Raw genomic sequence first — 11845 nt, forward strand, 5'->3', positions numbered from 1 at the left:
GTGATCAGATCATGTTCCAAATGTGGCATCAGTCGTGTTTCTCACGTAAGTACAAACCCGGTGATTAGTATAACTAAGTGTGTCATATTCGGAGAAAAAAGGACACTTGTTTGTCGTTGTCATCTGTGAAACAGATATTCCATAATGGACATCCAACTCCTAATGGCGTCCGTATAGTTAGTATTTACAGTGTCAACTCTTTAACAGCTGATGCCAGCCGATTCAACATTTAATATTTTCGCATCGCATCATTTTTCTCACTCACTACTGGCATTTTATTCTAAACTAAATTAAAGTGAAGAAATATAATACTTACCTTTCATGTTATTATTTTTATAATCACAATTACATGGACTATTTCGGCCTAATTGTGTTCAAGTATTTTTTATACCAATAGTCAACGCAGTATAGAAACACCTTAGTAAACATGGTAAAGTAATTTGGTTTCTAAATACAAATGTAGAAATTAAAATTCGCAATTTGTTTAATTTGAGCATCTTTATCAGGTAAAATTTAGTACAAATTATGTTCTCTACCAGCTCATTTTCGGTCTAGCAATCCCAAATAATAAATTGCCCTCAAGTGTTACATAAAGGCAACAGTAGTATACCGCTGTTCAAAACTCGTAATTCTATGGACAAAAAACAAAATTGGGGTAACAAACTAAAACTGAGGGAAACGCATTAAATATAAAAGGAGAACAACGACACAACATTAAAATATAACATACACAGAAACGGACTAAGCATTAGACAAAATCCGATGAGAATAACAAATATAACATCAAAACCAAATACATGAATTTGGGATAGAAATACCGTGACAGGTCTTATAGAAATGTGAATTCACACTCAAATATAAGAGAAAACAAACGACACAATGGAAACACAACGTTAAAATGTTACACAAACAGAAACGAACTTTTTACAACTTTTTTTTTGTTTTGAAGAGTTTTTATTTTCTTAAATACACATCCTGTGTTTTTGTTATAGTAAGTATATATATATAAAACGAGATTATAATGCTAGCTTTCACGGACTGAATAACCATGTATTTGCTATAACCTTTTAAAACAATTGAACAGATCATAATTTTATGTTACCGTATCGGTATGGTGTTGTGATTTATTCAGAAATGAAGTAGGGAATTTTATTACTGCTACATTATCTAAAACAGTGCTGTAGTTGGTTTCCTGTTCATATGTATCTCCATCATGAAATATTCCAAGTAACCATCTGGAGTTATGTATCAGAGATGATCTGACCACATGTTTACGTCCATAGTCGAAAGGCTGAAATTATGAATTACAGATGATTAAAAATTATATGTATGTGATTGGTCAATTGAAAGGTACCTTGAGTTCGGTTTTTTGTTGTTGTTGTTTTTTGTTATTTTGGGTTTTTTTGGGTTTTTTTTTGGGGGGGGGAGGGGGTGGGCTGGTCATTTATCTTTTCCTGATATATATTTGTTGCACAAATTACAATTCTTACTTCTGAATATGAATCACGTTATATAAAATAGAAAATCAGTAAGTTAAGAATATTCAAAATCATCAAAGGGTTAGTAACATTAAAATGTTTGTAATTACAGACCCTCATTAAATTACATAAATAGAGACAATCAGTCAATGAATTGATTAATATACGGGGTGTTTTTTGTTCAAGAACGAGATTTCTTTCAGTTTTAAAGTCATATGAAACGAGTGAGTGGTGAAAAATAATGTTTATTCAATTCTTGAACCAATGCATGTATATATCATAAACTTAGTCCTCTGTGCACGATTTTATCATTTTTTTTTAGCAAATATATCGTATAATTGTCATTTTTTTTTCTCTCTGTCTGTTTTGATTTAACAAATATGGCTGCTCATTAAATGTCGTGTTTTGAAGCCGAAGTTTACCGATTATCACCTTATAGTAAACAAATAACAAAAAGCATGGGTATTGAGCACGTGTTTAACATGTACAATCAGATAATTATTTATTTTAATGACAGATCCATGCGTATTGCGATCACCGGATTTTTACGAGAAGGGTTACGCTCAGATCACTATGCATACGGAATGTATGTCGGCGAATTGCTTCCTGGAAGCAAGCAATTAAAAATGAGTAAACTTCTTCTAAATGTGGACAAATTAAAGAATGTTCCTCAGAAAAAAAGTATATGTACATAAGTTGTATAATGAAAACTATCCATTTAGTTTTAAAAAACACATGCATATTTTTTTTTAATTTGAGGTTTCTTATGACTTTAAGAAAAAATAAATGGTTTGATTGGCAATGACGCAACTGTTCACCAGAAACCAAACACACGGATATAAAATATTGTAAGTCACAGTTCGCGGCCTTATACAACGAACAAATATCATACCGTTTAGTATGCTTTCAAAAGTATTGACATGGCAAAATCATTCATAAGTACAAAAAACAAGTCTGATTTATATAAAATCATAACTACATTTGTTTTACATTCTTTTGTGAAAACTTAAATATATTAAATTCTAATTAACTTTTCGGTAGCTAGTTAAATAAGCAATTACATACTGTCCCAAAAAGCTTTTAGATATGTAACTTGTAGAGTTGGATTGTAAGTTCAATGTTTGCAGACTAAATATACATATCGTGAAATTCTATGATAATGTGTTATAAATGCAGATATTCATTATCAAATTCATTTACACCTTTTTGACGAGGGTCGAATTACATTTTATTTATTGGCATTAGATTCATAAAATGACACGGATGATGGTAGATTCAGGAAGTTTAAATTTATATGTTTTTAAAAATAAAAATGCACTTAAAGGTCTATTGTATTGACAGACTGACAAAAGAAAGGCATTTAACCTCTCTGAGACGTTGCTGAAATCAAAATAAGAAAAACATATTTAATTAACTTTATACCTTTGCTAAGTAGTTTTGGCATACATTTAAACTACATAATAAAGTAAAATTTAGGCTTGTGTCGTCATGTGCAGTAGTTTTCTCTGACATCAACTCGTCTATTCTCTGTGACGTCACTTGTTCCATCCGTTGAACATTCCCGAAAATTCCAGCAACAGATAACATCTCGTGCAATAGCGTTGATTGGTATTCTGAGGAAAGTATACAAATAGTGAAGCTCTGAATGTTTTTGTAATTATTATCTTTACAAAACATTTCGCCTCGAAACTGCTTTGACATACGATCATGATACTCCTTCCATAGCAACTATGTAACCAGCCATATTACACCTCAATGAATGCAAATGAGACATAAGTCAAAATATTTACAAAAACTAAGACCAACTATTGTCGTATATCAATTGAAAAATGAAACGCAAAAGCTATATATCCCCTTTTTAAATAATTCAGGTCCTTGATAACTCCAGGCCGCAACTCAAATCGAAATGTACAGACATGGAAACTATCATTTCAAATAATTTGGTAAAAAAGTCGTTTCATGCATAGAGGAGTTATGAAAAGACGTGTGTTTTACTATTGTGACCATTATAAACAATTACATAAAATTCCCAGTACACCATCATTCTTTTAAAAATAGCTAAGTAAAGTTTGGACGAAATTGTATGGTTCAATTGGAAATTATCATCAATGACGCTCGAATAAAAAAGAGGGGGAAAGCCAAAAACAAGTACGAAGAGGGAGAGGATTGAGGACCAAATATTCCTAAAGGTTGTGTGAAATACAGATAAGTAATTTATTTATGAGGTAGAAAAGCCTTAGTATTTTAAAAATTATAAGTTTTTGTAACAGTTAATTTATTATTATGACCATGTAAACGAAAATTCGGTGCAATACAGGGGATACAAACTCTATCAGCAGTGGCATCAGCCTAGTGGTTGTAAAAAAACTCATCATTGATATATTAGGACAGAAATTTTGTCTTTGAGACAGACACGCGTTTCGTCTACAAAAGACCACCAGTGACGCTCGGAAAGAAAACAGTTAAAAAGGCCAAAAAACATACAGTACAACTGCAATACGAAAAAGATAAATAGAAATAATATGCTATCGAAAAAACATTGTACAAACAAATTAAGGATTTCAAAATACGAATCACAGCAAAACATGGTGAAATTGTCGAGAATCACTTTATTTGGAAAAGACTCTTTACAATGAGTATGTATGTGTATATGTAAGTGTGATAATGAAAAGAACAAAGTAGAATATGCAATAAAATTTAGCAGAATGTTCTAACTAACCTTATTTTGATTTAAAGTTTTCAATCATGAGTTATTTATTGATCTTTTAGATGTTTTACGACGTACTTATAATGAAAAATAGATAATTAAGCGACGCTATCATTAATGATCGGAATCTGTATTGAAAGTTATATAGGTTCCATTCATTCAGTTTTCTTTTAATTATGACATACGAAACGTTATCCACATTAAATCATTCTTTTAGAATATATTATCTACTACAACTATAGTATCCGTGTGTGCTAAATAAACTCGTCATAGATACAAGGACTAAATTTAGTATATACGCCAGACGCGCGTTTCGTCTACAAAAGACTCATCAGTGACGCTCGAATCCGAAAAAGTTTAAAATGCCAAATAAAGTACGAAGTTGAAGAGCATTGAGAACCAAAATTCCTAAAAGTTTACCAAATACAGCTAAGGTAATCTAGGCCTGAGGTAGAAAAGCCTTAGTATTTCAAAAAAATTCCAAAATTTTATAAACAGTAAATTTATTAATATAACCATATCAATGACAATTCATGTCAGCACAAAAAGTGCTGACTACTGGGCTAGTGATACCCTCGGGGAAATAAATCTCCACCAGCAGTGGCATCGACCTAGTGGTTGTAAATAAACTCGTCATAGATACAAGGACTAAATTTGGTATATACGCCAGACGCGCGTTTCGTCTACAAAAGACTCATCAGTGACGCTCGAATCCGAAAAAGTTTAAAATGCCAAATAAAGTACGAAGTTGAAGAGCATTGAGAACCAAAATTTCTAAAAGTTTACCAAATACAGCTAAGGTAATCTAGGCCTGAGGTAGAAAAGCCTTAGTATTTCAAAAAAATTCCAAAATTTTATAAACAGTAAATTTATAAATATAACCATATCAATGACAATTCATGTCAGCACAAAAAGTGCTGACTACTGGGCTAGTGATACCCTCGGGGAAATAAATCTCCACCAGCAGTGGCATCGACCCAGTGGTTGTATATAAACTCGTCATAGATACAAGGACTAAATTTAGTATATACGCCAGACGCGCGTTTCGTCTACAAAATACTCATCAGTGACGCTCGAATCCGAAAAAGTTTAAAATGCCAAATAAAGTACGAAGTTGAAGAGCATTGAGAACCAAAATTCCTAAAAGTTTACCAAATACAGCTAAGGTAATCTAGGCCTGAGATAGAAAAGCCTTAGTATTTCAAAAAAATTCCGAAATTTTGTAAACAGTAAATTTATTAATATAACCATATCAATGACAATTCATGTCAGCACAAAAAGTGCTGACTACTGGGCTAGTGATAAGGCGTCTGAGTAGAAAACATTAAATATTGCTCCACACGAACCCTTAGATTTATTGTCAGTCAACTGAGATTCACCATAAGAGTACGAAATTTCAGTTCTATTGGTTGGATTGCATTTATATAAGTTCATTTGTAAATGTAATCAATTGAGAGCAGAGTATGACGTCTACGACAAATTGAACGTACCCATGGTCATAAATAACACATAATTCTATTGCTTAAAAAAACCAAGTAACGATGTCGCCCGTAAAACTTTTGCACATATTATATCACTTAAGCATTGGTTTCGCTTCTATCAATGCAATCACTTTCATAAGTACCACGTCCGGAATATGATAGTTGTTATCCATTCGTTTGATGTGTTTGAGCTTTTGATTTTGCCATTTGATTAGGAACATTCCGTTTTGAATTTTCCTCGGAGTTCAGTATTTTTGTGATTTTACATTTTACTGTAATTTACTGTCATTGGAATAGCAAGCCAAGAAATTTCGTTTCAAGAAGGCTATATATAGATTATATACTTTATATACAGCTAATCTTTAAATGTAGCTTCATAAAATTAACACACACATACAAATATATTTACCAAGATTTATTTTAAAAGAATAATTCATTAAAAAAAAAACGACAATCTGAGTATTCTACAAACGAATTTTTGCAGAAAACTTTAAAGCAAAACAGAGTCATTCCTTTTCAACCGAGAGGTTTTGCACATTAAGTGACTTTCTTCATTACAATTTCAATCATGATAACGTAATTCATTTACAGATAAATCAGTCTAAATTGTTTTAGCCCAAGTCATACTGTCACGTTTTATTCCGATTTAAATGCTACGTTTCAAGTACGTTTGCATAACAATGTCCCGTTATCTTGAAAGCTATGTTTTACTAGGTTTGTGCTACGTTCTTATCACGTTTTGCTACGTATTAGTACGTGAAGACCCACGTTTCCACCACTCATTGATACGTTTCTATACCTAGTAAGCACGTATTGGTACGTTCCGCTAAGCTTTAATACGTATTTAATAGGTTTCTATTTCGTTTCAATTTTCGCTTCGTTAGGTCCCGTTTTAAAAAAGGATCACTACGTTCCGATACGCTTCGTTAAGTATATTCTCGTATTGCTATGCTTTCAAAACGTAGTAAAGCGTAGCTCTTAACGTGACAGTGTGACGTGGGCTTTAAGCAGTCAATTGTGTCGATGTGTGTTATATGAAAACTATTATCTATTATGTTAATAAATGAATTCAAAAAAAAATCGTATGTAGTTATAAGTCATCTGCATAGGAATCCTAAAAATGTTTTCTTAAAAAAATGTTTTCATATTTTATTATCGTGCCTGTTTTATTATCGTACCTATTTCACTATTAAAATTGTTTTATTATCATGCCAGTTTTATTATCATACCTGTTTTATTACAATACCTTTTGTTTTACCATACTTGTTGTACTATCATACCTGTTTATTACCATACCTTTTATATTACCATACTTGTTGTATTACCATACCTTTTTATTAACATGCCTGTTTTATCACCATATGTTTTATTATAATACTAGTTGTATAACCATACCTGTTTCATTATCGTGAACGATGCAAACAGAAGACCACTTAAGATAGACTATCACAGACATCAACGACACAGCCACTCCAGTCACGTTTTGTACTACTGGTTCCCGAAACAAATAGTTTCCGTTTGGCAATAAGCATTCAGTGGAAGTTGTATTTTTAATCATTATCGTTGTTTATCTGAAAATATAAACGTACATCTTCTTCTTATTTGTTGCAGTCCGCAGTCTTAAAAGAAGTGATGTGTATAACCATTATGATAATCCTTTTCCACTTGAACACATACCAAAGTTTGGTTTTTTTTGTAGAAAAATCAGAAAAATGTTTAGGTATATAATCTGTTATACATTTTCCCCCTGAACACACAAATATTAATCTCATCAACGCATCTTGCAGTTTATTTAGTTAGTAGCGAAAATTGTCGATAATCCGATTCATTCCGTCACAGTAAACAGAAAGCTGAAGCTATTAGATTATTAGATAAATCAATCGTTATTTTAGCATTTAGTTTTTTATGTAAAATATAATCAAACTAAATGCAATATAAACATACATTAATGATGGAATGGTAATCATCGGCGTCTTTTGAATTTAATGGGATAGCTGTCTCATTGTCAATAATACCACATCTGCATATTCTTATAATGAAAGTTTTTTTCATAATTCAAAGGGGATTATATATGAAGGTAAATTCTCAACATATAATTCTGTTTTTGTTTTTTTTTATTTCTTTTAGTCAAATTATTGAAAGAAATCAGTTGTCAGCAGAGGAATGTTCAGCCCTTTTTGGAAACCCAAATGTACCCCAAAATAAATCTCATCTCATATAAAAACAAACAAATGTTCACGAAGCAAATAAAATAAGTAAGTACCAATCTCCAAGGCGAATTGAAAACTGAAAGTCCTTTATCAAATGACAAGATCGAAAGTTCAAACACATTAAACTAATGAAAAACAACTGTCATATCACTGACTTGGAACAGACATTTACTTATTTTGAAAATGAAGGATTATACTTGGTTCGTTTTATAGCTAGGCCACTTGTATCACAGTCTCATAGAATTTCATTGTATTGACCATAATGTGTGAGCAAAATAAACATACAAATGTCAAATATAAGAGTACAACGGTCAACATTGTGAAGTAAAGCCCATTTCTATCAAATAAACAACTATATCATTAAAGCAAAAACAAAACGGCATTTAGAAGCTATACTAGCGCAGTAACACAATGGCGGGATGTATAGATAACGAACCACGCCAAAAGGTAATAACAAAAAATGGATTAAACAGTAAAGTTTAAATATAAAAAGCAAACAAAAATGACCCTAGTTCACGTATTGAAGATATGTAACAACGTTAATTACTAGAATACTTCAATTTGGGTGCGGGAGTTTCTCACTGTATTGAAGACTAATTGGTGGCCTTCGGCTGGTGTTTGCTCTTTAGTCGGGTTGGTGTCTCTTTGACACATTCCTCATTTACATACAAATGATGCTTTGTCCGTTTCTGTGTGTGTTACATTGTAGTGCTGTGTCGTTGGTCTCCTCTTATATTTGATGCGTTTCCCTCAGTTTTAGTTTGTTACCCCGATTTTGTTTTTTGTCCATGGATTTATGAGTTTGAACAGCGGTATACTACTGTTGCCTTTATATACCATATTCCCGATTGATTGATTGATTGATTTCATTTTGAGTGTTTAACCACCAAGCAGCACAACAAGAAATACTTTGGACCTAGAATCTATACTTTTAAAACCAAAATGTATTATTTTTGAAGGTTGATACGGAATATTAATCAACCAGGTCTTGGTATCTTCCAACGCATTTCCTTTTTAAGAAGAATGTTCCTTGATCATAAAATTTCTGTTCAGACACTAGTGACGTCTAAGTAACAGCTGCAAGCTCTTGAATACCTAATCAGTTGGTAAATGTATATCCTACATGCATGTGAAGGTTGTATCCTGTTGTTAGATAGGGGGAATTTATAATTTCAATATCAAAATAGTCTAGCTTGTCAAATATTCTAGTATTGAGATGACAGCTTTTGTTAAATATGAGGTGAACAAAGTGAAGGTCTAAAATTTAGGCGGCCGAAGCCTTGTCTTTTGTTTCTTTAATTTCTTGTTCGGATGGATATTATCAATGAAACCAAATCAGAAAAGTTTGGATTGTGAGTGGATAGATAATTATCAATATAAAATCGAGAATGGAAAGGAGGAATGTGTTGAAGAGACAACAACCCATACCATCATAAAATATATGAGAAGAACGTAACCCGTATCATGCCAACAACTGGTCAAAGAAGAAACGTGTTTATTTCCGATGCAAATTTATTTTTTACTCTACTTGATGAAATGTCTGGTTTTTTAGTTGATGACTTGATTTCTCATTATAATGAACATTATACAATTCTTTTCATACACCGTTTATGTAGTCAAATGTCAGTGCAACTGTTTCACTATATACCGCTACACAGAAGAACAAGTGGTCAGTATGATGGAGTTTCTTATCGACAACATATTTGTTGAGTTTGGATGTAGACTTTTTCAACAAATTGTCGTCATTCCTATGGGAACAAACTGTGCGCCTCTTCTTGCCGACCTCTTCTTATTTTCATATGAATCGGAGTTCCTTCAGACACTTGTCAAAAACAAGAGGATAAAAAAAGCCAGATTATTTAATTTCACTTTCAGATATATTGATGATGTTCTTTCCATAAACAATCCGAACTTTTCTGATTGGGTTCCACTAATATATCCCCAGAACTAGAAATTAAAGAAACAACAGACACGGCTTCCTCTGCCTCATTTTTATACTTATATCTCGAATTTGACTTACACAGTGATCTCAGTACCAGAATCTGTGACAAACGAGACGATTTTAATTTTGAAGTTATAAATTTCCCCCACCTTAGTAGCAATATACCAACTTCACCAGCATCTGAGATATATATTTCCCAACTTATTCGATATTCAAGAGCTTGCAGCTCCTACTCAGACTTTGTAAAACGTCATCAGTGCTTAAGTAGAAAGTTGATGAACCAGGGGTATGGCAAAGAACGTCTCGTCCTTTTTTTCATCGGAAGGTACCAAGACCTTGTTGATAAATATTCCGTATCAACTTCACAAATAATACATGATGGTCTTGATGTATAGATTCTGCGTACTGATGTTGTTTATCATCTTAACAACGTTGTATATTGTTCTTTCATTAGGTCTTTCCACCTTTCCGTGGAAAGACCTATTGAATTTGTTCTGATTATTATTTTTTTTTTCTTCCGCCTAATTAATTTCTTGCGTAATACTGACGTTTCAAAAGATGTCGCTTAGATATTTAAAATATGATATCGTAAAGCGTATGCGCTTTTAAAACTGACAACTGCGTAACCAAATACTTTACGTTGTAAGAGTTATCTCCCAAAACACTGTTTTTCTTGTGGCCACTACTCCTTCGCAACCGTAAAAGATTACGACAAATTTATTTTACCAAATTGCTCATTACATCTTTAGGATTAGGAGTTTAGTTTTGACCGAAGCTATCTGGAAACTCGATATGAGAGTTATTCCCCCTTATGTATTTGATATAAGTGATTTGCATGTCAAACTGGTAAACCATAAGTGATAGAGACCTAGGATCTTTTAATTTGAGATCCTTGGTCCAAAAAAATTAAAATAAGGTCAAGGTCAAAGGTCAAGGTCACATTCTAAATTTTTATTTTGGCTTATTTTTACTAGTTTTCAAAACCTTTTAACATATCAACATCTTATTTTCACTAAATTGTTAGTTGCGACATGCCGTTACTTATAAATTTTGGTTGAAAAGGTGCGTAAACAATAAATAAGAGTTTTCGTCCATCTTATATTTAGAATTATGCTTAAAGTGATATAACTCATTTACCATACATAATAAAGACCTAGGGTCTTTTGATTTGAGATCCTTGGTTTATGACCTTGAAATTGAGGTCAAGGTCATAGGTAATTTGCACGTTCTAGATTTTGACCTTTGCTTTAAATTCATATGTATACATCATAAAGGCATAGGAAATAACATTTAATACTGATTTTTAATATTTTGATAACAAAATAGATATTGACTGGTGGAAAGACCTTCAATTGTTCTCTGAACAATTGGTTTTTAATTTGTCTTTGTTTTATTATTAATGTTACTTTTACTGTTGGATTGTTTTATTTGATATCTATTTAACGTGGCTCGGTGCTTAAACATCCCGTCAATGTGTTTGTATTATCTTTATTTGCAAGTGTGTTTTGTATATGCGACTTTGTGTGTTTCTTTACTTTAAAAGATCCCGTCAGTATGATATTGTTCTTTTATATGTCACTATGATATATTTCTATTATAAATTAGAAAATACGTTGAACCGCAAATGTCAAATTATTCAATGAACTATTTGTGGATTCTTATAAATTCTATATAACTTTTGGACTATTTTAAATCTCGGTCTATTTCTGAAATTAATTCTTACATACTTTTGATTTTTAACTCTGTATGCTAACATTGCCCATGTGAAAATTTGAAATTGTTTGTATATACCTTGAACAACAAATATATGTGACGATATAAAATTTTCTGACGTCAGACACGCGAATCAATTAATGTGTTTGCAGATAGATGTTTTTGTGTTCTGTTAAATTGATCCTTTTAAAATTGTTACACAATGATGACTGCTGTCCATATTTTGACTATTTTATTTATTGTCTGCTTAGTTTATGCATCATTGTAAATATAACGGAATTTGATGAGACTGTCATCAAAGTGAGAGGTTTAGC

The 11845-nt window shown here is 32.0% G+C and overlaps 1 long non-coding RNA gene across 1 annotated transcript in view; it reads right to left on the reverse strand.

Moving 5' to 3' along the window:
- Positions 1 to 11845, reverse strand: part of LOC139516643 (uncharacterized) — a 681292-nt gene that overhangs the window by 334796 nt on the left and 334651 nt on the right. The gene's annotated exons all lie outside the window — the stretch shown is intronic.

This window comes from Mytilus edulis, chromosome 3 (assembly GCF_963676685.1).
Source record: "Mytilus edulis chromosome 3, xbMytEdul2.2, whole genome shotgun sequence".
Lineage (NCBI taxonomy): Eukaryota > Metazoa > Mollusca > Bivalvia > Mytilida > Mytilidae > Mytilus > Mytilus edulis.